Genomic DNA, 25,584 nt, shown 5'->3' with positions numbered 1-25,584 from the left:
GAATATTGGAAATAAAATAAAAAATAAACAAATGGGACCTAATTAAAATTAAAAGCTTCTGCACAACAAAGGAAACTTTAAGCAAGGTGAAAAGACAGCCTTCAGAATGGGAGAAAATAATAGCAAATGAAGCAACTGACAAAGAATTAATCTCAAAAATACACAAGAAACTCCTGCAGCTCAATTCCAGAAAAGTAAACGACCCAATCAAAAAAATGGGCCAAAGAACTAAACAGACATTTCTCCAAAGAAGACATACAGATGGCTAACAAACACGTGAAAAGATGCTCAACATCTCTCATTATCAGAGAAATACAAATCAAAACCACAATGAAGTATTATTTCATGCCAGTCAGAATGGCTGCGATCCAAAAGTCTACAAGCAATAAATGCTGGAGAGGGTGTGGAGAAAAGAGAACCCTCTTACACTGTTGGTGGGAATGCAAACTCGTACAGCCACTATGGAGAACAGTGTAGAGATTCCTTAAAAAACTGGGAATAGAACTGCCTTATGACCCAGCAATCCCACTGCTGGGCATACACACCGAGGAAACCAGAATCGAAAGAGACACGTGTACCCCAGTGTTCATCGCAGCACTGTTTATAATAGCCAGGACATGGAAACAACCTAGATGTCCATCAGCAGACGAATGGGTAAGAAAGCTGTGGTACATATACACAGTGGAGTATTACTCAGCCATTAAAAAGAATACATTTGAATCCGTTCTAATGAGGTGGCTGAAACTGGAGCCTATTATACAGAGTGAAGTGAGCCAGAAAGAAAAACACCAATACACTATACTAATGCATATATATGGAATTTAGAAAGATGGTAACAATAACCCTGTATGCGAGACAGCAAAAGAGACACAGATGTATAGAACAGTCTTTTGGACTCTGTGGGAGAAGGCGAGGGTGGGATAATTTGGGAGAATGGCAGTGAAACATGTATAATACCATATGTGAAATGAATTGCGAGTCCAGGTTCGATGCATGATACAGGATGCTCGGGGCTGGTACACTGGGATTACCCAGAGGGATGGTATGTGGAGGGAGGTGGAAGGGGGGTTCAGGATGGGGAACACGTGTACACCCGTGGCAGATTCATGTTGTTGTATGGCAAAACCAATACAATATTGTAAAGTAATTAGCTTCCAATTAAAATAAGGATGGTATGGGGAGGGAGGAAGGAAGAGGGTTCAGGATGGGGAACACATGTATACCTGTGGCAGATTCATTTCAATATTTGGCAAAACCAATACAATATTGTAAAGTTTAAAAATAAAATAAAATTAAAAAAAAATCATCCCACATGCTCCCTTCAAAAGTGTGACCCCTCCTTTATCATTCTTCTGTGTGTGATAACTATTTTTCAAATTGTTTTTAATAGGAAGAAAGTGCTATACCTGATGGTTGAAGAAATGAGACTGTTTCACAGAAGTAATCATAGTAATTAGTACACTGCATACAAGGTTGATTGTCAGTATCAGCACTTAAAGGTCGTAAGTCTGACATCAGATTGCATGTGGGCAAAAAAACAATTCCTTTATTCATTTATTCATTCATCAAGCATTTTTAGAGCACCTATTCATTCCAGGGAACATGCTCAGCTTAAGGCACAAACCAATAAAGCCCAGCCCCAGCTTCCAGGAACTGGTAGTATCAAGGATGGTTTGAGGGAAAACAAGTGAGTAATTGCAAAAGAGTCTCCAACACCTTGCACTTAGATTTATTCACTGCCTCCAAACATCCTATTCAACATTCCAAAGCAATGCAGGCCCTTTGACAAGGGCACCCAGGAAGGTAAGAAACCCAGATATTATTCTTAATAGTTAAGGATTCAGGATTCTTGCCTAGAAAATCACATAGACAGAGGAACCTCAGGCTACAGTCCATAGGGTTGCAAACTGAGTGACTGAGCATGCACACCTGCACAAGAGTCGGAGAGAGCTGGCTTTAAACCCAGTTCTGCCACTTGCTTGTGTGACCTTAGGCAAATCACCACTTCTGCAACCTGTTTTTGCTTCTATAATAACATGTAGGTTCTTGTGAGGTGTAAGTAAAACAATGGATATAAAGAAACGGGTATAGGGACTGACCTACAAAAGAATCCTAGAATTTCCATCTATCATTGTCCCCTGCTCTTCAGCTCTGAGCTGGGTCTATTGGGAAACCTGCACATAGCCAGCCTTTGAGAGAGCTGATGATGTCCTCTGCATCCAGCAGGTAATTTGCAGCAGGGGCTTAAGAGAACAGTGGTGGGGGATGGTAAGGTAACCTGGACAGAGCACACTGATCTGGGTTCTGAGGAACGCAGCACAGATGGGGGTATTGGGATTTACAGGCACCAGGCATGAAGATTGACAGGCAGCCCCAGGAAGCCTAGAAGACATTTATTCTGTGACAATGTGGGTAACCTGGAGACTGGGGCTGAAATTCAATAACTATCAACAAATGCTGGGTGCTGACAAAATAAAGGTGAAGAGGTCTCTGTTCCCCAGTTCCTGGTCCACTGTGGGAGGGGACCCCATAACATTTGTTTATGCAATGTGCAAAGAGATGCAAGGGGTTATGAGCAAGTTCACTCAACCAACTTTTTGTACGCCTGTAGAGTGGAATGAGAATTATACCACTTACCCTAGAGAGTTGCTGTGAGAATCAAATAAGAGAAAAAATACATACAAATATATGTGCATATGTAAACACATTGGTATATGTATTATGTATATATAAATAGACATATTTATTTATATAAAATATATGTAATACATTCACGAATACAAGCAATACAAATTATATGTAATACTATGGGTAAATTAATTTATTTCATAATTAATCATTCATGTTTTCTGTAGGTTTTCTAAGGAAAATGACATCTTACATTTTTCTTTACCCTTGAATTACTGCTGAGAATAGTACTAAGCACATTTTTGTTGGTGTTGTTTAGTCACTAAGTCATGTCCAACTCTTTTGCAACCCCATGGACTGTAGCCTGCCAGGCTACTCTATCCACGGGATTTTCCAGGCTACAATACTGGCATGGGTTGCTGTTTCCTTTTCCAGGGGATCTTCCTGATTCAGAGATTGAACCTGTGGCCCCTGCATCAGCCACCAGGGAAACCTGGTACTAAATACATAGTGAGAAATTTTTGTTAAAATAATCAAAGGTCAGACTCTCAAGCATTAAAATCCCTCTTCTTTCCCACTGCTGCAGTCTATGGGGGTCACAAAGAGTGGGACACGACTGAGCAACTGAACGCACATTTTACACAGCCCTTGCATCTTGAGAGCAACTCTTTGCCCCTTCCTCCTCCCCGCACAAAAATGGTATGGGAAACCTGGTTTTCTGTATGCACAGATGCATGCCTTTCCCACTGGCTTCAGCAAAAGCAATAAGTTCATCCAAAGACAGAATTTGGCCTTGGGCGGTTGCAGTGGGCCAAGTGTCTGTTCCAAAGTTCCACTGTGACCAGCGGATTACCTGGTGTTAATGACCGGTTGTGAGAGGCTGACTACCAGACCCAGCCTGAGAAATATAAGGCACTGCACTTCTCACTCACATGGGAAAAAGGACAACCATGTGAAAAGGACAGCTGTCTGAAACAGTAATATTTTTTTCCTTGAACTGGTTGTATGAAGAATCAGAAAACATATAAAGAGAAATCCATATAATTGGCTAAGGTTCCTGGAGATATATTAGAAGAATTCCACAAAAATAAGTGCTGCTTTCTATAGTGTCTGCAGGTAGGCATAAAGGTCCTTATAATCAGCTTCTTTGGACTGCATAGTTAACAGTTATATGAAGGAAAACTGCTCTCACTTAAAACTAATCATTATAGTTATATTACAACCAAGTTCCAATTATCTACTTCTAGATTTCTAAAAACTTTAGACATCTTGAGCTTGTTTTGTATCTTGTTCACTATCCGTAGCCCCATGGCTACTTTTCTTAATTAAATCAAGGCTCTTTTGACCTATTCAGTTTATCTCAGGAATGGGAAATTTTCTGTAAGGCTATATCTGCATGGGCCCCTGAAAACGAAGACACTTACTCTCAAGAAGAAGAGGTACTATTTATGCAATTGGGCCTCATGTGAACAAGAGCAGAGATGTCATCATTAACCTAGGAAGCTTCAAAGACTGGCTATTCTTTCCATCGCTCTCCAACGGCATCTCTATTCTCTCACATATCAACTTGCTTATTAGGGAGTCATCTGTAATCCATGGCATCACACACACAGTTTCAAGCATCTGATCAGCTTCCTTGTTCTCAGAGAATCTGGTCAACCAGGTTTATCTTTTATCCCATGGGGCACTAGATATCTTACAGACTGGCAGCCTTTGGGTCAGATGCTCATGCCTGAAAACACAGATATAATGGTCAAAACATAGCAAGCAAACTGTGTTACAAGGTCAAAATATGGCTATCCAAAGGCTGCATTCTCCAGAAGGACTATGTATAGGCTTCTCAGACAGTGCTCAGTGGTGTTGAGCTCCATATGATCAAAGTGGTAACAAATGCATTTAATCACAATTCATTGCTTTCTGTCCTTTCTCTTTTATTTTCTCTATGTTCTCATTCATGCTTCCTGGAATCACCTCCCAAATAAACAATCTATAAGCACATATTTTGGGGAGAAGGCAATGGCACCCCACTCCAGGACTGTTGCCAGGAAAACCCCATGGATGGAGGAGCCTGGTAGGCTGCAGTCCATGGGATCACTAAGAGTCAGACACGACTGAGCGACTTCACTTTCACTTTCCACTATCATGCATTGGAGAAGGAAATGGCAACCCACTCCAGTGTTCTTGCCTGGAGAATCCCATGGATGGAGAAGCCTGGTAGGCTGCAGTCCAAGGGGTCACACAGAGTCGGACACGACTGAAGTGACTTAGCAGCAGCAGCAAGCACATATTTGTCTTGGATCTGCTTCTGGAGGAACTCAAACTAAAATAAAAGAATTGTAAATCTGGGAGACAATCCACTTGCCATACACTAGTTCATCTTCAGATTCACTTTGAAAACTACAAAAGTGAAAACTGAGAATCCTGGCCTCCACAGAATGAATCTGAGGCTTTAGAGGTTAAGTCCAGGGTTCTCCCCTTGGCAAAGCATTCAAGGAAATTCTAATAGTAAGCCAGTTTAGAAATCAGAGCAATACACTTTCATAGACTTCCAAAGGTTTTTTTTTTTTTTTTTTTCCTATTGCTCTTTATCAGCACACTAGCCATCATGCATAGATAACTAGGGTAAAGGAACTCATTTTTTATTTTATGATTTATTTTTTATATAAATTTATTTATTTTAATTGGAGGCTAATTACTTTACAATATTGTATTGGTTTTGCCATACATCAACATGAATCTGCCATGGGTGTACACGAGTTCCCCATCCTGAACCCCTCTCCCACCTCCCTCCCCATACCTTCCCTCTGGGTCATCCCAGTGCACCAGCCCCAGGCATCCTGTATCATGCATCAAACCTGGACTCACAATTCATTTCACATATAGTATACATGTTTCAATGCCATTCTCCCAAATCATCCCACCCTCGCCCTCTCCCACAGAGTCCAAAAGACTGTTCTATACATCTGTGTCTCTTTTGCTGTCTCGCATACAGGGTTATTGTTACCATCTTTCTAAATTCCATATATATGCATTAGTATAGTGTATTGGTGTTTTTCTTTCTGGCTCACTTCACTCTGTATAATAGGCTCCAGTTTCAGCCACCTCATTAGAACGGATTCAAATGTATTCTTTTTAATGGCTGAGTAATACTCCATTGTGTATATGTACCCCAGCTTTCTTACCCATTCGTCTGCTGATGGACATCTAGGTTGCTTCCATGTTCTGGCTGCGATGAACACTGGGGTACACGTGTCTCTTTTGATTCTGGTTTCCTCGGTGTGCATGCCCAGCAGTGGGATTGCTGGGTTGTATGGCAGTTCTATTTCCAATTTTTTAAAGCATCTCTACACTGTTCTCCATAGTGGCCGTACTAGTTTGCATTCTCACCAACAGTGTAAGAGGGTTCCCTTTTCTCCACATCCTCTCCAGCATTTTATTTATTGGGCTTATAGACTTTTGGATAGCAGCCATTCTGACTGGCGTGAAATGGTACCTCATTGTGGTTTTGATTTGCATTTCTCTAATGAGTGATGTTGAGCATCTTTTCATGTGTTTGTTAGCCATCTGTATGTCTTCTTTGGAGAAATGTCTGTTTAGTTCTTTGGCCCATCTTTTGATTGGGTCGTTTATTTTTTCTGGAATTGAGCTGCAGGAGTTGCTTATATATTTTTGAGATTAGTTCTTTGTCAGTTGCTTCATTTGCTATTATTTTCTCCCATTCTGAAGGCTGTCTTTTCACCTTGCTTAGAGTTCCCTTTGTTGTTCAGAAGCCTTTAATTTTAATTAGGTCCCATTTGTTTATTTTTTATTTTATTTCCAATATTCTGGGAGGTGGGTCAAAGAGGATCCTGCTGTGATTTGTGTCGGAAAGTGTTTTGCCTATGTTCTCCTCTAGGAGTTTTATAGTTTCTGGTCTTACATTTATATCTTTAATCCATTTTGAGTTTATTTTTGTGTATGGTGTTAGAAAGTGTTCTAGTTTCATTCTTTTACAAGTGGTTGACCAGTTTTCCCACCACTTGTTAAAGAGATTGTCTTTTCTCCATTGTGTATTCTTGCCTCCTTTGTCAAAGATAAGGTGTCCATAGGTGTGTGGGTTTATCTTTGGGCTTTCTATTTTGTTCCATTGATCTATATTTCTGTCTTTGTGCCAGTACCATACTGTCTTGATGACTGTGGCTTTGTAGTAGAGCCTGAAGTCAGTCAGGTTGATTCCTCCAGTTCCATTCTTCTTTCTCAAGATTACTTTGGCTATTCGAGATGTTTTGTATTTCCATACAAATTGTGAAATGACTTGTTCTAGCTCTGTGAAAAATTACGTTGGTAGCTTGAGAGGGATTGCATTGAATCTATAGATTGTTTTGGGTAGTATACTCATTTTCACTATATTGATTCTTTCAATCCATGAACACGGTATATTTCTCTATCTATTAGAAACTCATTTTTTATAAAAAAAAAAAAAAAGAAAAATATTAGTTGTTGGTGGTGGCAGTGGTAGTTGGTTAATAAATCTGAATGTTTTCCTTCTTTTCTTAGCAACTCATTTTTGCCTAGATATAAGTGTTAAGCAATTAAACTAATGTTATTTAGAAAACAAGTTACAAGAAAACTTTAGACATTAATTTTACTTACTCAAATTTCCTCTGAAATCATTGTTGTTCACTTGCCAAGTCATGTTTGACTCTTTGCAACTCCATGAACTACAGCATGCCAGGCTTCCTGGCCCCTCACCATCTCCCAGAGTTTGCCCAAGTTTATGTCCATTGAATCAGTGATGCCATCTAACCATCTCCTCCTCTGTCATCCTCTTCTCCTGTCTTCAATCTTTCCCAGCATCAGGGTCTTTTGCAAAGAATCGGCTATTCATATCAGGTAGCCAAAGTATTGGAGCTTCAGCTTCAGCATCAGTCCTTCAAATCAATATTCATGGTTGATTTCCTTTAGCATTGACTGGTTTGATCTTGCTGTCCAAGGGACTCTCAAGAATCTTCTCCAACACCACAGTTTGAAAGCATCAGTTCTTTGGTGCTCAACCTTCTTCACAGTCCAACTCTCACATCCATACATGACTATTGGAAAGACCATAGACTTGACTAAATGGACCTTTGCTGGCAAAGTGATGTCTTTGCTTTTTAATATTCTGTTTAGGTTTATCATAGATTTTCCTCCAAGAAGCAATCATCTTCTGATTTCATGGCTGCAGTCACAATCCACAGTGATTTTGGAGCCCAAGAAGAGGAAATCTGTCACTGCTTCTGCATTTTCCCCTTCTATTTGCCATTAAGTGATGGGACCAGATGCCATGCTTTTAATTTTTTTAATTTGAGTTTTAAGCCAGCTTTTCAATTCTCTTCTTTCACCTTCATCAAGAGGTTCTTTAGTTCCTCTTCACTTTCTGCCATCAGAGTGGTATCATCTGCATGTCTGAGGTTGTTGATATTTCTCCCAGCAATTTTTATTCCAGCTTGTAACTCATCCAAGCCCAGCATTTTACATGATATGCTCTGCATATAAGTTAAATAAACAGAGTGACAATATATAGCCTTGTCATACTCCTTTCTCAGTTTTGAACCAGTCAGTTGTTCCATATAAGGTTATAAATGTTGCTTCTTGATCCATATACGGGTTTCTCAGGAGACAGGTAAGATGGTCTGATAGTCCCATCTTTTGAAGAGTTTTCCACAGCTTGTTTTGATCCAGAGTCAAAGGCTTTAGCATAGTCAGTGAAACAGAAGTAGATATTTTTTTCTGGAATTCTCTTGCTTTCTCTATGATCTGGTGAATATTGGCAATTTAATCTCTGGTTCCTATGCTTTTTCTAAACCCAACTTGTACATCTGGAAGTTCTCAATTCAAGTACTACTGACGCCTAGCTTGAAGGATTTTGATCATAACCTTCAGTCAGTCAGTTTAGTCACTCAGTTGTTTCTGACTCTTTGTGACCCCACGAACCACAGCATACGAGGCCTCCATGTCCACCACCAATTCCCGGAGTCTACCCAAACCCATGTTCATTGAGTCGGTGATGCCATCCAACCATCTCATCTTCTGTTGTCCCCTTCTCCTCCTGCCCTCAATCTTTCCCAGCATCTGGGTCTTTTCAAATGAGTCAGCTCTCCGCATCAGGTGGCCAAAGTACTGGAGTTTCAGCTTCAACATCAGTCCTTCCAATGAACACCCAGGACTGATCTCCTTTAGGATGGACTGGTTGGATCTCCTTGCAGTCCAAGGGACTCTCAAGAGTCTTCTCCACCACCACAGTTCAAAAGTATCAATTCTTCAGCACTCAACATTTTTTATAGTCCAACGCTCACATCCATACATGACCACTGGAAAAGCCATAGCCTTGACTAGACGGACATTTGTTGATAAAGTGATGTCTCTGCTTTTTAATATGTTGTCTAGGTTGGTCATAACTTTCCTTCCATGGAATAGGTATCTTTTAATTTCATGGCTGCAGTTACCATCTGCAGTGATTTTGGAGCCCAGAAAAATAAAGTCAGCCACTGTTTCCACTGTTTCCCCTTACTAGCATGCAAAACGAGTGCAGTTGTCCTGTAGCCTGAGCATTCTTTCGTACTGCCCTTCTTTGGAACTGGGATGAAGATTGAAAACATATCCTACTTAAATTTCAAGATGCAATTCAAATGTTATTATCTACTGCTTCTACCGCTCTATGCCAAAATTAAATTCTCCCACCTGTAATTCTCCTAGAGGTCTCTGCTTGGACATTTATTTATAGCATTTGCATTGACATTTTTTAAGAACTATTTATTATAGTCAGTAAAATTTATATTCTTGATTATGGACTCTTTGAGTGCATTTTTCTTGCTATTTAAAAATTTTATCTTAGAAACTTCTGCTTCTGACATGCAGCAGATGTCCAATAAAAATAAAACATGTGATCTTTTAAAAATATAAATCCAGACTAACTAGTCCTCTGCTTTAACCCTTCTATGGATCCCTACTGCTTTTGAGATAAAGCTGAAGCTTCTTAATATGAATTAAAAGTTAAAATATGAAGGCTTCTGGCTTCCACTTATGATGTAGCAAACTCCAACACTTACCAAAAAGAAAAAATTAACTGGATAATCTATAGAGTCATAATTTCTCTTGAACCCATCAAAAAGCTTAATTTATGAGTCAATCAACTACCTTAAAATATAAAAAAAGACAGGTATCTCCAAGGTATCTCTTGAGCATTCTTTAGTACTGCTAAAGAGGAATGAGCTGTTAATTACCAGATGCTGAATACCACACATGCTAGTATGAAAAAGCTGGTACATCGAAATTTGTGACAAACGGTGAAAGGCCAAGCATGAACTATCATTAGAGTATAGAACCCCTAGTAGTTATGGATATGATAGCAGGTTTCTCCCCACAGACCTCACTGACTGTTCATATGAGAGATGGGATCAAAGCAAGAGATTGGAGAAAATCTCCCTTGTGATGAAGGTTTGTGCAAAGGGAACAACAGCTATGGCAAAAAAGCACAAAGCCCCTCCAGACTGTTCTAACCTATCTTCTTCATGGAACAAAGGCCTTAAACTTCCAGTGAAAGCACAGAAAACTTGTCATGCTCAGGGCACAGGTGAAGAACCATTGCAGCTAGGAATGTACACAGAAAAAAATTCTATCTCTGGGGAAGTGGCAGGAAAATAGCCCAGAACAGTAGACATCCTTTTCCACTTAGGTAGGCAGGGTCACTGAGAAGCCCCCACTACTGAGACCCAGAAACACAGTATCTGCCAAAGATGGCGGCTAAACCAGGACAACAGAAAACACCTTCATCCTGTTACCAAAACTGGACCAGAAGGCACTGAGTAACATATAACAGCAGCCTACTACTAAGTATAGGGCAAGAGCATGGAGAAAGACTCTCTTTCTAAGGGCCACAGTTAATGTCCAAAGTTGCAAGTAGAACAGAGACATTGAGGGAGTTTTGGGGGAGAATGGATACATGTATACCTATGGCGGAGTCCCTTACCCTTTCACCTGAAAATGTTACAACATTGATAAAAATCAGTTATACCCCAATACAAAATAAAAAAGTTTAAAAAAGAACAGAGACACTGAGGAAAATCTTTCTGAAACCATACTTGATCCTAAACACACAGGAATTCTGGAAGAATTTGTATCTGTGAGGTGTTGAGGACAAACATAACAACAGCAGAGTCCAAGTCCAACTCAACCTCTGACTAGATTGACTTGACACTTGATACGTAATATCTAACAAGAGGGAGCATGCTCATTTCCAGGAGTAAGCAGTATTTATCTCAGTCTCGACTGTCCTATGTAAGATGTCAGGATTTTAACCACAAATTATGATTCACACAAGGAAACAAGAAATGATACACTGTTAAGAGACAAAACCATTGATAGAATCAGATGTAGTCTAGATATTTAAACTACCAGATAGAAATATAAAAATAGATAGTATTAGCATGATAAAAACTGTGGTATATAAGGTAGACAATATCATAAATAGATGGATAATATCAACCAAGAAGTGGAAATCGTAGGAAAGACTCAAATGGAAATGCTAACAATGATAAAAATGGTAACAGACGTGAAGACTGCCTTTGATGGGCTCATCAGTCTAATGACCTTGAAGACAGGTCTTTAGAAATTACCAAACTGAAGCACAAAGGGAAAAGATATTCTTTAGAAATAAGATATGGTATTTAATAGCTATGGTTCATGAAAAACCAAAAAGGAAAAAATAAAGAAAGAAAGAAAGTGAAATATGGTATAATATTAGTCTATATATTTGGAATCCCAAAAGAAGAGAAAAACTGAAGTATTTGAAGATATAAAGGCTGAGAGGTTTCCAAAATCAATGAAAGATATGAAACTACAAATCCAAGAAGTTCAGAGACCATCAAGCAGAATAAATTAGAATAAAAAATAAAGTGATACACATAGACACATCATATTCAAACTTCTAGAAACCAAAAACAAAGTGTTAACCAACTAGGCAGAAACACACACACACAAACACATACACACATTACATGCAGAGAAAAAAAGATGAAAATGATAGTAAATTTCTTGTCAGAACATTTCAAGCCAGGAAACAATGGAGCAGCATTTTTAAACTATAGCAGTATGTGAGAAAAAAAGGACAATCTAGACAATTTCATACAGAAAGAAAAAAATATAAAGACTTTTCCTGATGATACTTGAAATAATTTATTCCCAAAAGACCTGTAGTAGAAGAAATGTTAAAAGAAATTCTTGAGGCAGAATAAATGCAATCATAGACAGAAATTTGAATCAACATGAATAAATGAAGAGTACTCTAAACAGAATTAATGAAACTAAATATATTTTTTCTCATTTTAATTACCCTAAAAAATATTGGACTATTCAAAACAAAGACAGTGGCCATGTATCATGTATCTATATACTACGTCTAAACAAAAATATACTGCAGTGTACCCGAAAGTAGCACAAAGGGTGGGAGGGATAAATGAGAATGATACAGCTGTAATATTTGTATGCTATACCTGAAGTGGTAAAGAATTATTCAAAGGTAGACTGTGATTAATTAAAGTGCTATATTGTAAATTCTAGGGCAACCACTAAAAATGTCATTAAAGGTTAAAAGCCCTCAGTTCAGTTCAGTTCAGTCGCTCAGTCGTGCTATCTAGGTTGACAAGACAGTCAATTTTGTTTCAAGTATATTAGTAACTGCATAAATAGTCTATATGTGCCAATTAAAATTCAGAGATTGTCAAGTTGGATTAAAAAGCAAACCATTGCTGTCTATATAAAATACTGTCTTTAAATAAAAAATTAAATAAGTTTAAAATAAAGCTTGAAAAAATAAATACATATAAATCTATACATACATAGATACTATTCAAAAGAAACTGAAGTGGCTATATTAAAAAAAAAACAGACTTCAAACAACAAAAAAAACAGACTTCAAATCAAAGAATATTAATATAAAGAAGAGTACTAGGGTTTCCCTGGTGGCTCAGTGGTAAAGAATCCACCTCCCAATGCAGGAAACATAGAATTGATCCCTGAGCTGGGAAGATCCCACTTGCCAAGGAGCAACTAAACTTGTGTTCCACAGCTATTGAGTCTGTGTTCTAGAATGCAAGAGCTGCAGCTACTAAGCCCACATGTCACAACTACTGAAGCTCTCATGCCTTAAAGCCCATGCTCTGCAAAAGAAGAAGCCACTGCAATGAGAAGTTCACTCATCACAACTAGGGAGTAGCCCTCACTTGCCACAACTAGAGAAACCAATACAATATTATAATTAGCCTTCAATTAAAAAAAAAAATTTTAAATTTAAAAAAAGAAAAGAAAAGAAAAACCCACACAGCAACGAAGACTCAGCACAGCCAAAAAAAAAGAGTGCTACATAATGTATATAAAGTTAACAAGGATCAATTTGCCAAAAAGATGTAACAATCCTAAACATGTATATGCATAACAATAAAATTTCAAACAACATGAGGTAAAATCTTCCAGAATGAGATGAAGAAATAGTTGTTGTTCAGTCACTAAGTTGTGTCCAACTCTTCGCGACCCCATGGACTGCAGCACACCAGGTTCTTCACCATCTGCAGAAATTTGCTCAAGCTCATGTCCATTGAATCAGGGATGTCATCCAACAATCTCATCTTCTGGTGTCCCCTTCTCCTCCTGCCTTCAATTTTTCCTAGCATCAGGGTCTTTTCTAATGACTTGGCTCTTTGCATCAGGTGGTCAAAGTATTGGAGCTTCCGCTTCAGCATCAGTCCTTCCAATGAATATTCAGGGTTGATTTCCTTTAGGATTGACTGGTTTGATCTCCTTGCTGTCTGAAGGACTCTCAAGAATCTTCTCCAAAATCACAGTTTGAAAACATCAATTCTTTGGCTCGGCTTCATTTATGGTCCAACTCTCATATCTGTCCATGACTACTGGAAAAATCATCAGTTCAGTTTAGTTCAGTCACTCAGTCATGTCTGACTCTTTGCAACCTCATGAACTGCAGCATGCCAGGCCTCCCTGTCCATCACCAACTCCCGGAGTTTACCCAAACTCACGTCCATCGAGTCAGTGATGCTATCCAGCCATCTCATCCTTTGTCGTCCCCTTCTCCTCCTGCCTCCAATCCCTCCCAGCATCAGAGTCTTTTCCAATGAGTCAACACTTTGCATGAGGTGGCCAAAGGAGTTTCAGCTTCAGCATCAGTCCTTCTAAAGAAATCCCAGGGCTGATCTCCTTTAGAATGGACTGGTTGGATCTCCTTGCAGTCCAAGGGACTCTCAAGAGTCTTCTCCAACACCACAGTTCAAAAGCATCAATTCTTCGGCGCTCAGCTTTCTTCACACCCCAACTCTCACATCCATACATGACCATTGGAAAAACCATAGCCTTGACTAGACAGACCTTTGTTGGCAAAGTAATGTCTCTGCTTTTCAATATGCTGTCTAGGTTGGTCATAACTTTCCTTCCAAGGAGTAACTGTCTTTTAATTTCATGGCTGCAGTCACCATCTGCAGTGATTTTGGAGCCCAAAAAAATAAAGTCTGACACTGTTTCCACTGTTTCCCATCTATTTCCCATGAAGTGATGGGACCAGATGCCATGATCTTCATTTTCTGAATGTTGAGCTTTAAGCCAACTTTTTCACTCTCCACTTTCACTTTCATCAAGAGGCTTTTGAGTTCCTCTTCACTTTCTGCCATAAGGGTGGTGTCATCTGCATATCTGAGGTTATTGATATTTCTCCCAGCAATCTTGATTCCAGCTTGTGCTTCTTCCAGCCCAGCATTTCTCATGATGTACTCTGCATAAAACACATCAGTGGGTGATAAAGGAAGGAAGGATAGTTGACTACAAAGGGACAATAGAGGATTTTCTGAGATTCGCAAAACTGTTCTATATCTTGATTTTCATGGTGATTACATGACTGTGTATGTATCAGTGTAGACATATATAGGCGTGTGTATTAGAAATATACACTAAAACAGGTTAATTTTTCTCTAAGTAAATTATGTCATAATTTTTAAAAAAGAGGGAAAAAAGTTCCACATGATCTGTTTAGCTCCCCAGCCTCATGTGCTGTGAATGTCCTCTTATTCACTACACTCATTGGTCTTCTTCCACTTCTTCAAATGCACCAGGTATTATGACCTTCACACGTACTATTCTTTGTCTGACAAACTATATACTCTTCATCATTTAAATTCTACTTATCTTTCAATCTCAACCTAAATCCTAGGTTCAAATCCAGGACCTACTGCTTACTGGTTGTGTAAGATATTAGTGAGTATCTCTGTAGGTTTCCATGTTTATAAAATTAGCAATATGAATAGTAGTTATTTTGTAAAATTTCCTAGAGGATTACATGAGAAAATACGTATTTGTTGATGTTTAGTTGCTAAGTCGTGTCAGACTCTTATGCATCCCCGAAGGCTGTACCCATCAGCCTCCTCTGTCCGTGGGATTTCCCAGGCAAGAAGACTGAAGCAGGTTGCCACTTCCTTTTTCAGGGAATCTTCCTGACTCAGGGATCAAATCCATGTCTCCTGCATTGGCAGGTGGGTATTTGACCATTGGGCCACCGGGGAAGCCTGGCACAAAATAACATAAGATACATTATAATTCTATATGATATGATTATCCCTCCTCAAGATCTTCCCTAACTCCCTTGTTATACTATCTCCTGTCATTTTCCTTCATAATCATAATAGAATCTGTGGAAGTATATTCACGTGCATGTTCATTTACTATCCAACTCCATGGAAGTTAGAATAATACCTGTTTCATGGACTCTACTTACTTATCTATCTATCCATTCATCCACACTATATATGTCTCTGACACAATGTAGGTACTTATTAAATATCTGTTGAATGAATGAACAGTTAGAAAAATTGTGTCATACATGAGCAGCATTCTCATAACTTGACCTCTCTCTGGGAGGCAAGTGCCACTGTGATCCTGACTACACTCACAAAGTGACTGGGTCATGAATATTGCATGGTGGTTCTTTTTAGTCAGAGGTCAGCCTCGCTCCATAAAGTTAAGTGGCACTTCTTTTCCTCCTTACCCTACTCTGCTGCTTCACCCCAGCACTGTGTCTGCATTCTCAGCTTCCTCATGACAGAGTGGATAAGTCAGGCTCTGATGTGTAGACTCAGCCATCTTCAGCTGATGGAGAGACTGAGAAGCCACAGGTTAACCCCAGATGCCAATCCCATTCTCCACTCCACCTTGACTAGAAAGCCCTGTGTTTTGAAAACTACACACAAGCCTCAGTAGGACCCATCCTCTGATCCCCTTGGGATCTGAATCTGAGTGTTGGGAGGATTGGTTCACATATGGGATGAGAGTGTGTTCTGTGAGGAAGAAGACTTCTTAAATGAAAGAAATTTGTCATCCAGAGCCCTAAACTTCTCTGCTCTGAGACTGTTCACTGAGAGTGCGACTCAGGAAACGGAAGTCAGTTCTCTTACTGGTGGAGAAAGTATTACCGGAAACCCAGATGAAGACGGCGCAGACGTCGGTGGCCGGAGGAAGCTGACCGATGCCGGACTGTGGTGCATCAGGACACAGAACTCGGGGCTCCAGAGGAAGTTGGCAAGCAGTGGGTGCAACACAAATGAACAATAGAGATCATCGTGGATATCGGTGGTCCCTTGAACAAAAGCCCTGGAATGCAAGCAGTGACTCGGCTCCGATGGGAGGCAGTCTACTCCTCCTTCCCTGAAAGGCTCTTGGAGAAAAGTGATCTTTTCAAGGTCTATAAACTGATGGGGACCAGGGAGCTTTCAGGCTCCACCTATAAGCCCTTTCCTGGGGGCTCAGATGGTAAAGAATCCGCCTGCAATGCAGGAGACCTGGGTTTGATCCCTGGGTGGGGAAGATCCCCTGGAGAAGGGAATGGCTACCCACTCCAGTATTCTTGCCTGGAAAACCCCATAGACAGAGGAGCCTGGTGGGCTATAGTCCATGGGGTCACAAAGAGTTGTACACAACTGAGCGACTAACAGTAAAAAGATTTAGAAATAAAATTTAGGAAAGAGAATATCTGAAAGAACTGGACTATCTATGTGAACAGGTGGGAGTAGGGGATGCAGAGCTATTGAAATTTAGGAAACATTATTGTAAATGTTAATACTTTTTCTCACTCGCCAGCTGGCGAAGCTGGATAGATGTCAGTTATACTTGCTGATTGATTGAGCTGTGATCCCATCATCATGGCCACTGTACCATTCCATCTGGCATTTAGACTGTGATTGGGATTGTTTGGGAAGAAGGCCAAGATAATCATATCTGGCTCACTGCAGTCTGCTTCAGCAGCTGCATGTAAACCCAATCCATGGTCCAAAATATATCCATCTATACAATATACATTTTATTTGGGGTTTGATTTAGAGGAGATAATATTAACAATAGAAACATTTTACATGAATGAGTGAACAAAATCAGTGTGCTAAATGATAAAGTTCAACTTATGCTATTTAATAGAAGGCCATTTAGAGTTATGGAAATTCCATATGGAATCATATCTCATGATTATCATACATACATATAAAACCAAATTACAGTTCATGTTGATAAATCACGGGTTAGCTAAAGACACTCCAAGGTTATAAAACTTAGTAATGTGTTAAATTTGCCAAGGTTACAATGAGGCAGTGGATTACTTTTGTTTCTTTGAAAAAATAACCTTTACAGACCATGTCACCAAACGAGCAATTAATAAGAAAGAACACATCATTAAACTCTGCTCTTGGGTAATTTATATGCCACAGTGTTCATTGTTCATAACCCAGCCATTTCTTCATGAATCATAACATTGTCTTAATTATCACTACCATTCTCTGGTAATTGGTTTCCTTCTCTCTTATCCAGGAATAGTTTTAAAACCTTTGAAGCCTTTTGCAAAGCACGTAGCTAGATGTCAGGTGGGTTGTCATTTTAGGAGCAAATTAACTCAAGTTTTCCTTCACAATGTTCTTAGGTAATAAGATATTCTTAGGTTTCCAGATGCCAGGAACAACAATGAAAAAAAAATTATTTCTTTTACCACAATAACTGTAAACTCTATAGATGTTTAGCAACGAACAGCCTCATTATTCTGGATTTTGTAGAGATGTTATTCAAAGCTTAACATTTCTGGAGACTTCGGTAATGCAGTCTCTTGTGAATATGATCTGTCTTGGAATTGTTTCCTTAGACAAATAGGCAGAAACCAGCTGATGCAAGGCTGACTTCATGCTGAGCTAAGTTATGGTAGTGGAGGGCCAGAGAGGCATGGAGTGATCCTCCTGGCCTTGTCTTAAAGAAAGATGATGGCTGTAGCTATTCACACAACTACAGTGCATGAGGTCATTTCTTTTAAAATGCAGACTTTCTTAAAAGAGTCCTTTGGGCAACCATGGTATCAGATCATTGGTCTGCCTGAATTGTGCACTTTTCAGCCAATTGTTCTGATGTCATATAAATCCAGTCAGAAAGAGAAAGGAATAAATTTTTCTTCAGCTAGTTTCTTCCTCAAAGCTGTGAGATGGACTTAGACAATGGATTCATTGTGTTTTTATACCAAGTGAATATATTGAAAATGTATGTGGGCAGAGAAGGTGGATATAGAGTAGAATCGTGTCTCCCAAAATTTCATATGTGTACAAATTGCCTGGCAATCTTGTTTAAATGCAGATTCTAATTCAGTGGGTTTGGGGTGAGATCAGAGATGCTTAATTTCTGATAACAAGTTCTCAAATAGTGCCAATCTTCCCAGTCTAAAGACCTAGATATGGTGTGAGTTCAGTTATCAACACTTTAACTGCAATCAAACACAATATTGGTATAGGTGAGAAACACTAGATATGGATTTGGAATACAGGTTTATAGTTGGAAAGATGTGGGTTTACATTTCCACACTTTATTCAACAACCAAGGACTTAAGTCACATAAGCCTTCAGAGCCCCATCTGTATGGGGATAATTATACCCACACCAGAGAGCTATTGTTGCACATAGAAATGTATAAATGACATTTTTTATTTCAAAGGCATAGCTCAGAGCTTAGCACAGAGCAATTGCTTGATAAATGGAATTAAGATCAGTCCCCCTGGGGCTAAGCCCACTTACGTGCCCAAGGCATGACTCAGGGTCCTTGTCTACATCATCTACCTGAGCTGAAACCTCAACTGCAAGTTAACAACACTTCATTTCATTTTTAGCTTTCAACTTAGGGAATATGAATATTTAACCCTTTGTCTTTCAGAATTTCCAGTTACAAAAATCAATCACAAAAATAAATGAACTTCAAGGGTATACGATGTTGATAAACATGCCCCCATAAGAAATTTTTTAAATTATGAGTTGCAATAATTTCTCAATATCATTCAATGAGTATCTTCACGCCCAAAAAAGTGATAAAATAATGCTTACACACAGTTGTAGTTTGGAGGTTTGTCTCTCACATGCAGCTGGACACAGAGGCCCTCATTCCTGCTCAGAGAAGTGGCTGCTCCCTGTATTCTGTGCACCATGGACCCTTCTGGTACTTCTCCAACTGGCCGCACCTTTGTAGACCAGTCACTGCTGATCCTCTATGTCCGTTGGGCCCCCAGAGCTCCACCAGCCCCACACTAACTCTCTGAGTTCTAATGGTACCAGGGCTGTCCCATGGGGAAAACGAGAAGGGGCATTTGGAGAACAGAGAATGCATTCAATATTCTCATTGCATGTTGTTTAAGGCATCTCCAAGTAGGCATGCCCAACTCCAAATGAGTCATTGAAAATATGACTCACTGAATTACTGGAAAACTGTTTTTTGCATTTTTACAGGTTCTGTGTCCTAGGATTCAGACGTTGACTAGGAAACCTGAACAAAACAAGATTGTGATCAACATTTGCTGCATCATCCTTCCCTCTGATCAACTCCACGCAGATCCACCGTGCCTCCACCAAACGCCCAGAGGCATAGCAGCTCCTGACCGGGGCTGTACCCCAGACATGCTCAGCTGTGTCTCGTCCCAAAGGCAGAAAGCTTGCCTTCTTCCCCAGGAGACTCACAGAGCCATGTAAATAGGCCTCTGAGGGCCAGTCTCATCAATTTACCTGACATTTATAGACGTTTCTGAATATGCTTTCACTCTGGTCATACTTAGGTTCCCTCTTGTACTCTGAACATCAAGGTGCTGAGAAGCTCTAATAAGGAAAATCAAAAGAAAGGAAAGAAAGAAAAATAATATGTATTGATTACTTAATATCTGAAGGCACATTGTTAATTTCTTTACAGATAAATTCTTTCCACACAAAAATCTAAGGAAATAGTTTGGTTTTCTGTCCCTATTGCCTAAATAAAGAAATTGAAGCTTAGAGGCAGCAAGTGACTTGACCAAAGTTGGCACATTAGTAAGTTCCAAGTTAGGATTTCAGCCCAAGCTAGGCCTCAAAGAACATGCTATTTCTACTCTACCACACCACAAAGAACTATAAATTGAGAACAGAAGTGCCCACAAAGAGCTAATCTATTAATGTGTTGAATGCTAATGAACATTAGTCAATTGATAGGCATTAGCTGTGACACATTTGCCAGGAATATGACCCTCCTTTTGCAAATAGTCTCATTATTTATAGGGCATTGAAAATTACTTCACTGATCTATTAATCATATCTTAGTACAATATTACTACTTATTAAATTCTGATGTTATAATACCTTATTTGTATGATGCCGCACAACTGGTTAGAAAGTGAAACAATGAAGCCATTTAAAGCACTGCTTACCTTGTGATAGCTAAAAGATTTACCATCTCTAAATATATAAAAGAATTAACTGATTTTTTTAAACTATTCCCAAACTCTTCTCGGTTTTTATGATGCATACAAGAAAGACTAACATCTACATTGGTCATCTTTAACCTTTATGAAAAACAAAACAAAACTAAGGACCTTTAAAAAATTTTTTAAAAATCAAAATAGTACAAGTACATGACATTTTTAAAAAATCAGATGTTTCAGAGAAGATTATAGTGAGAACCAGTAGTCTCCCACCTCACTCTTTAGAGTCAGAGTACGTTTGGCTTTAAGTCTGAGAAACATAATTAAAAGTGGCTTCAGGACTTCCCTGGCGGTCCAGTGGTTAAAACTCCAAGCTTCCACTGCAAGGGGTGTGGCTTCAATCCCTAGTGGGGGAGCTAAGATCCTACATGCTATGTGGTGCGGCCCCAAAAAAGTATTTAAAAAATGAAATTTCTTAAACAATTAAGAAATATAGTATCTCACATACCAAAGTCCCTGTGCAGGGTGTGGCTCAAGATTTTTGACCTGGCTGCTCACGAACACTTGGCATGTAGCTCTGTTCCCCAGAGTCACAAGATGGCTGCAAGCTCTATCTGTACAAAGCAGTGGAAGACTGTCTCCTCGGTTAAGGAAGAATGCCCTTCTCTTCAGTTTGATTATGCTCCTCCCTCCACTATGACTGAAAGTAACCAATTAAGCTTCAGGCACTGTTTGTCCACATCAATCATTCTCTACCTGATCAGATCCAATTCCCCTTTTGAAAACAAATTTTTCACAATCCCCTCTTCCCTAGCCTGGTAACGTGATTAATACCACAACCCATCTATACACTCAATCTCAGAAAATACTTATACTAACAATGTTTCTTAGACAAGTTCAGTTAGGCTAAGATTCTCAGCTTAAAGCCGAATAAACACGCTCCTTCCCAGGCCCAGATCCACCCAGTATATATAAGCTTGTGACCTGAATATCCTACCTACCTGTCTCAGCTTGGGCTTTGTTTTCTATCTGCCTTGAGCCCTGCTGGGAGGGTCTGGGCTGTCATCAGTGTTCACCCAAGCCTTAGGGAAGGGGATATGCTGCTGAAGGGAGGGTCTTGAGCCCCCAGTTCTCTCTTCCTTTCTGTATGACGCAGTAGTACTAACTGCTTCTTACTGATTTAAATTCAGACCATTGTGATGGTTGGAGAATGCTGTTCAAGTGACTGAGATCTCAGGGGTCTCCGGTTCAGGATACAGAGTTCAACATCATCTTCTTTGTGAGCGTACACCCCAAAGATATATGTTAGGTCTGGATTTCCTAAATTCAGCCTTTTCCTGGGTCAAGTTTGCTCTACTTTACTAAAGGGGAGACAGGGGCAGATAATGAACATTTATTAATCTCCTACTATGTGTCAGGAACAATTTCCATGTGACGCACCTTCACTAGGATGCTATGAGACAGCTAATTCTGCACTTGATCTACAGATGCCAAGGGAGATGGAGTAGAGAGCAGCAAGGAAATGTGGAGCTGCAAATTGAGCTGGGTCTTGTTTGAGGCCAGGCTTCCCTGGTGGCTCAGATGGTAAAAAATCTGCTGCAATGAGGGAGACCCGGGTTTGTTCCCTGGGTTGGGAAGATCCCCTGGAGAAGAGAATGGCTACCCACTCCGGTACTCTTGCCTGGAGAATGATGGACAGAGAATTCTGGAGGGCTACAGTCCACAGAGTCACAAAGAGTCGGACATGACTGAACTATTGCCTTCAGTGCTTTCATTTGAGTCCAAAGTCCAGCCTCTTGACAGACACCAATGAAGTTATTCTTACCTTGTCTGCCATCTTGTTTCTACTCTTATTTTAAATTTAAGTGTTCTTGGGTTTCCCTAGTCCCAGAAGAATTCAGAGTAATCTAATCTGCATGCCTCCATGTCTAGCCTCCACATTTGTTGCTTAAATGCCCTTCCCAGGGGTCACTCGATCCTAATTAGACAATTTCAATATTAGGAAAGTCCCTGCCTTGAAGGCAGCCCAGTCCATCTTCATATGCAATGGTTGTTACAAACCTCTGCTTCCTTGAAACTTGGCCCACTGGAGCCAGTTCTGTTCTCCACAGCTTCTTTAGAAAAATGTAATTCCATTTCACTTGGGTGCCCTACAAATATTTGAGCCAAATTTCATGTGATTGCTTTTCATGCACAATGAATGGGTCCAGTACATCAATACTTGATCAATTCATCAATACTTGAGGCATCATTTTATTCTTTGGTTCCAAAACCTTTCTGTTTTCCTTCCTAACAGCTAGCCTTATCTCACACATCCCTTTATAAATGGTTCCTGTTTTCTAGCTTCCTGTAACCTACTCCATCCTTACCCTTGCCTCTGACTAATTCTTTTCTCATATTCCTAAGGTTCAATTTTTCTCTCAGTTAGTGTTAAACTCCATGCTGACTCTGGTCCAGTGATTACACATTTACATTTATCAACATGAACATTTCATTGAATATGCAAGAATGGAGGCTTGAGGGTGGCAGAGGAATACCTACAAAAATCAGTCTGATTTTCTTTTCTTGCCTGAAGTTTATTTGCTAGAGATAATACAGGAAAAAAAGTATTTTACAAATGACTTTTGAGCCTTAGAAACAATGCAGAAGATAAATTTCATAGTAAACACGTTTGTGTTCTGGTATGCAATAAATCAGGGGTTCTCAAAGTGTGATATTCATGGAGCAGCAGCACCAACATTACATGAGAATTTGTTAGATATGCAAATTCTTGGATTGGCCCTTTAAACCTACTATTAATAAGTTAGAAACTCTGAGGCAGCCCCCAGAAATCTGTTTTAACAAGCTTTCCAGGTAATTCTGATGCACAACACAATCTGAGAATTGCTATAAATCAGGGGTCCCCAACCACCCAGTTGGGGACTGGCAACCCCTGTCAGATTAGCAGTAGCATTAGGTTAGAAATAAAGTGCATGATAAATGTAATGTCCTTGAGCCATTTCCAAATCATTCCCCACCCTCCAGTCTGTGGGAAATTGTCTTCCATGAAATCAATCCCTGGTACCAAAAAGGTTGGGGATTGCACTTATACTAATTGGGCTTGTGTCCTTGATTTAAAAAAACAATTAACATCTTTGGCATTCTTTAAAAATTTGCAAGACACTTTCAACTATATTATTCAAACTATCCCAACTCTTATCACCTTTCATGAAAAATAATGAGGGTAAACTAGATCATGGATGGCAAATACATTTCATACTAGTTGCCAACTCTGATCAATTGGTAGTGGTTCCCTGGATAATAATAGCTTTAGAGTCAAAAGAGGCAAAGCTATTTAACTCCTAAATTTCTGTTTCTTCCTCTGTGAAATAGAGATTATATTACTACACACAAATCTAGTCTCAATAGAAAAATGTGCTTGTTTGGTGGGGTCTGCTATGAGCAAGGGAGGAGGAAGTAGAAGCATTTATTGACCATACAGTTGCTTGCCTTACTGGAAATTCTCCACCCTAAATTCTCTAGGTGTTCCAAGGAGGGAACTTAAGGAAATAAGTCCTTTGTTAAAAAAAAAAAAATTCACCCAGTTTAGAACAGAGAAGAGTTTCTAAGGAAATATTTCATTATATCTGGACCCTAAGAAGACATTGAACAAACTTGGGGGAAAAAAAATCTCCTTTTATTATTTCCTTCCTTGGATCTTAAAAAAAACTAACAAAAATGAAACAAACAGCATGAAAGTTATTATTTCTTAAAAATACAATTTTGTGATTTCTCAAGATTCCAGCAAATGAAACAAAGAATTTCATCACATCTCAAATATTATGACATTAAGATAACAATTCAGATTTGAAGATCACTAACCATGGTCCAGTTTAGACAGATAGATGTAAACGTTGAGGCACTTCCCCAGGGATCCTTTCCTTTGGCTTCCTGCATGTCTTCTGGGGTCATCGATCCCACATCTGGGACCTGGTTAGCTAAAATCTTGTCCTCTAAGTGAAAACACCCCAAACTTAAATACATTTCTCACCCACTTAAACCCTCCTCCTTATTCTTTTCCAGTCTGAGTGATGAGCTTGGCTCATTGTTGACAGAAAGTGAGGTGATGATTGATATCTTTGAGCCCCAGTGGGTGATTTGAGTTTCCCTGGCTCAGATGAGCAGGTCCACCATATACCTGCTGAATGACTTAATTAATGAGTCATTCTTTATAGTTGTGCTCCATGGAACCACACACAGAGATACAAAGAAAGGGAAGCAGTTTTACAGGTGTCTACATATTATACTTTTTCAATACAATGATAGATGCATGAGATAATAAAGAGAGAACAAATAAGTTCACATATAGTAGGAGATTGGGCATTGTTCAATAGTTTCTGTTAGTAACTGATCCAAATAAGACTCTGCAGAGCATCCTGGCAGTTTTGAACCCATTCTCAAAGGCCCTAAATGAGTTATTTTCAATATAAAATCCCTGACTCCTAGTGAACCATAAGAGACCTCTGTGTTTTCATGGTCTGACTTGCCTAACTGAGCAGCATTGTTAGCTAGGTAGGTGAGATCATTGTGTTTGAATTTGACCCAAACATCTATCTTCAGTAATTTACTTAATTACTTAGAGCCTTAGTTTTCTCATACCTTGATTCTAAAAGTTGGTATAGGAGAATGGTTCAAGATGGTGACATTGAAGGATCCTGAACTCACTTTCTCCCACACCAAAATTACAGCTGCATGTGGAAAAGTTTCCTCTGCAAAACAAAAAACCTCAAAAAATCACTGAGCAACACTTACACATTAAAAGAATAGGAAAAAAAAAAAAAACCCCACACTAAAATAGATGGAAGAGGCTAAGACACCATCTCACCATAAACCCTACTCCTGGTGTGGCAACCTATAGTTAGAAGTGAACTCATAACCCCTACCTGCTCCCTAAGGAGAAAAGGATTTGAACCCCATATCTGACACCCTGACTTTTAAGACAAACATCTGAGAGATGAACTTCCAAAACATTTATCTTTGAAAGTCAAAGTTGCTATAGTGTGCATGTGTGCTCAGTTGTGTCTGACTCTTGGTGACCCTATGGACTGTGGCCCACCAGGCTCTTTGTCCATGGGATTTCCCAGGCAAGAATACTGGAGTGGGCTGCCATTTCCTCCTCCAGGCGATCTTCCTGACCCAGGAATCAAACCCAAGTCTCCTGCATCTCCTGT

The 25,584-nt window shown here is 39.5% G+C and overlaps 1 long non-coding RNA gene across 1 annotated transcript in view; it reads right to left on the bottom strand.

Moving 5' to 3' along the window:
* The window catches only part of LOC112579725, a 67,860-nt gene extending 43,444 nt beyond the window's left edge, over positions 1-24,416 (bottom strand). The window contains exons 1-3 of the long non-coding RNA XR_006545426.2: positions 24,236-24,416; positions 21,376-21,735; positions 19,710-19,799 (exon numbers count right to left, since the gene is read on the bottom strand). This is a non-coding gene — a long non-coding RNA (uncharacterized LOC112579725). The remainder of the gene's footprint in view (positions 1-19,709; positions 19,800-21,375; positions 21,736-24,235) is intronic.
* Positions 24,417-25,584: the final 1,168 nt, after the last annotated feature.

Source organism: Bubalus bubalis, chromosome 16 (genome assembly GCF_019923935.1).
Source record: "Bubalus bubalis isolate 160015118507 breed Murrah chromosome 16, NDDB_SH_1, whole genome shotgun sequence".
Classification (NCBI taxonomy): Eukaryota; Metazoa; Chordata; class Mammalia; order Artiodactyla; family Bovidae; genus Bubalus; species Bubalus bubalis.
The sequence above is the reverse complement of the archived record's forward strand: the minus strand, read 5'-3'. Positions and strand labels throughout refer to the sequence as shown.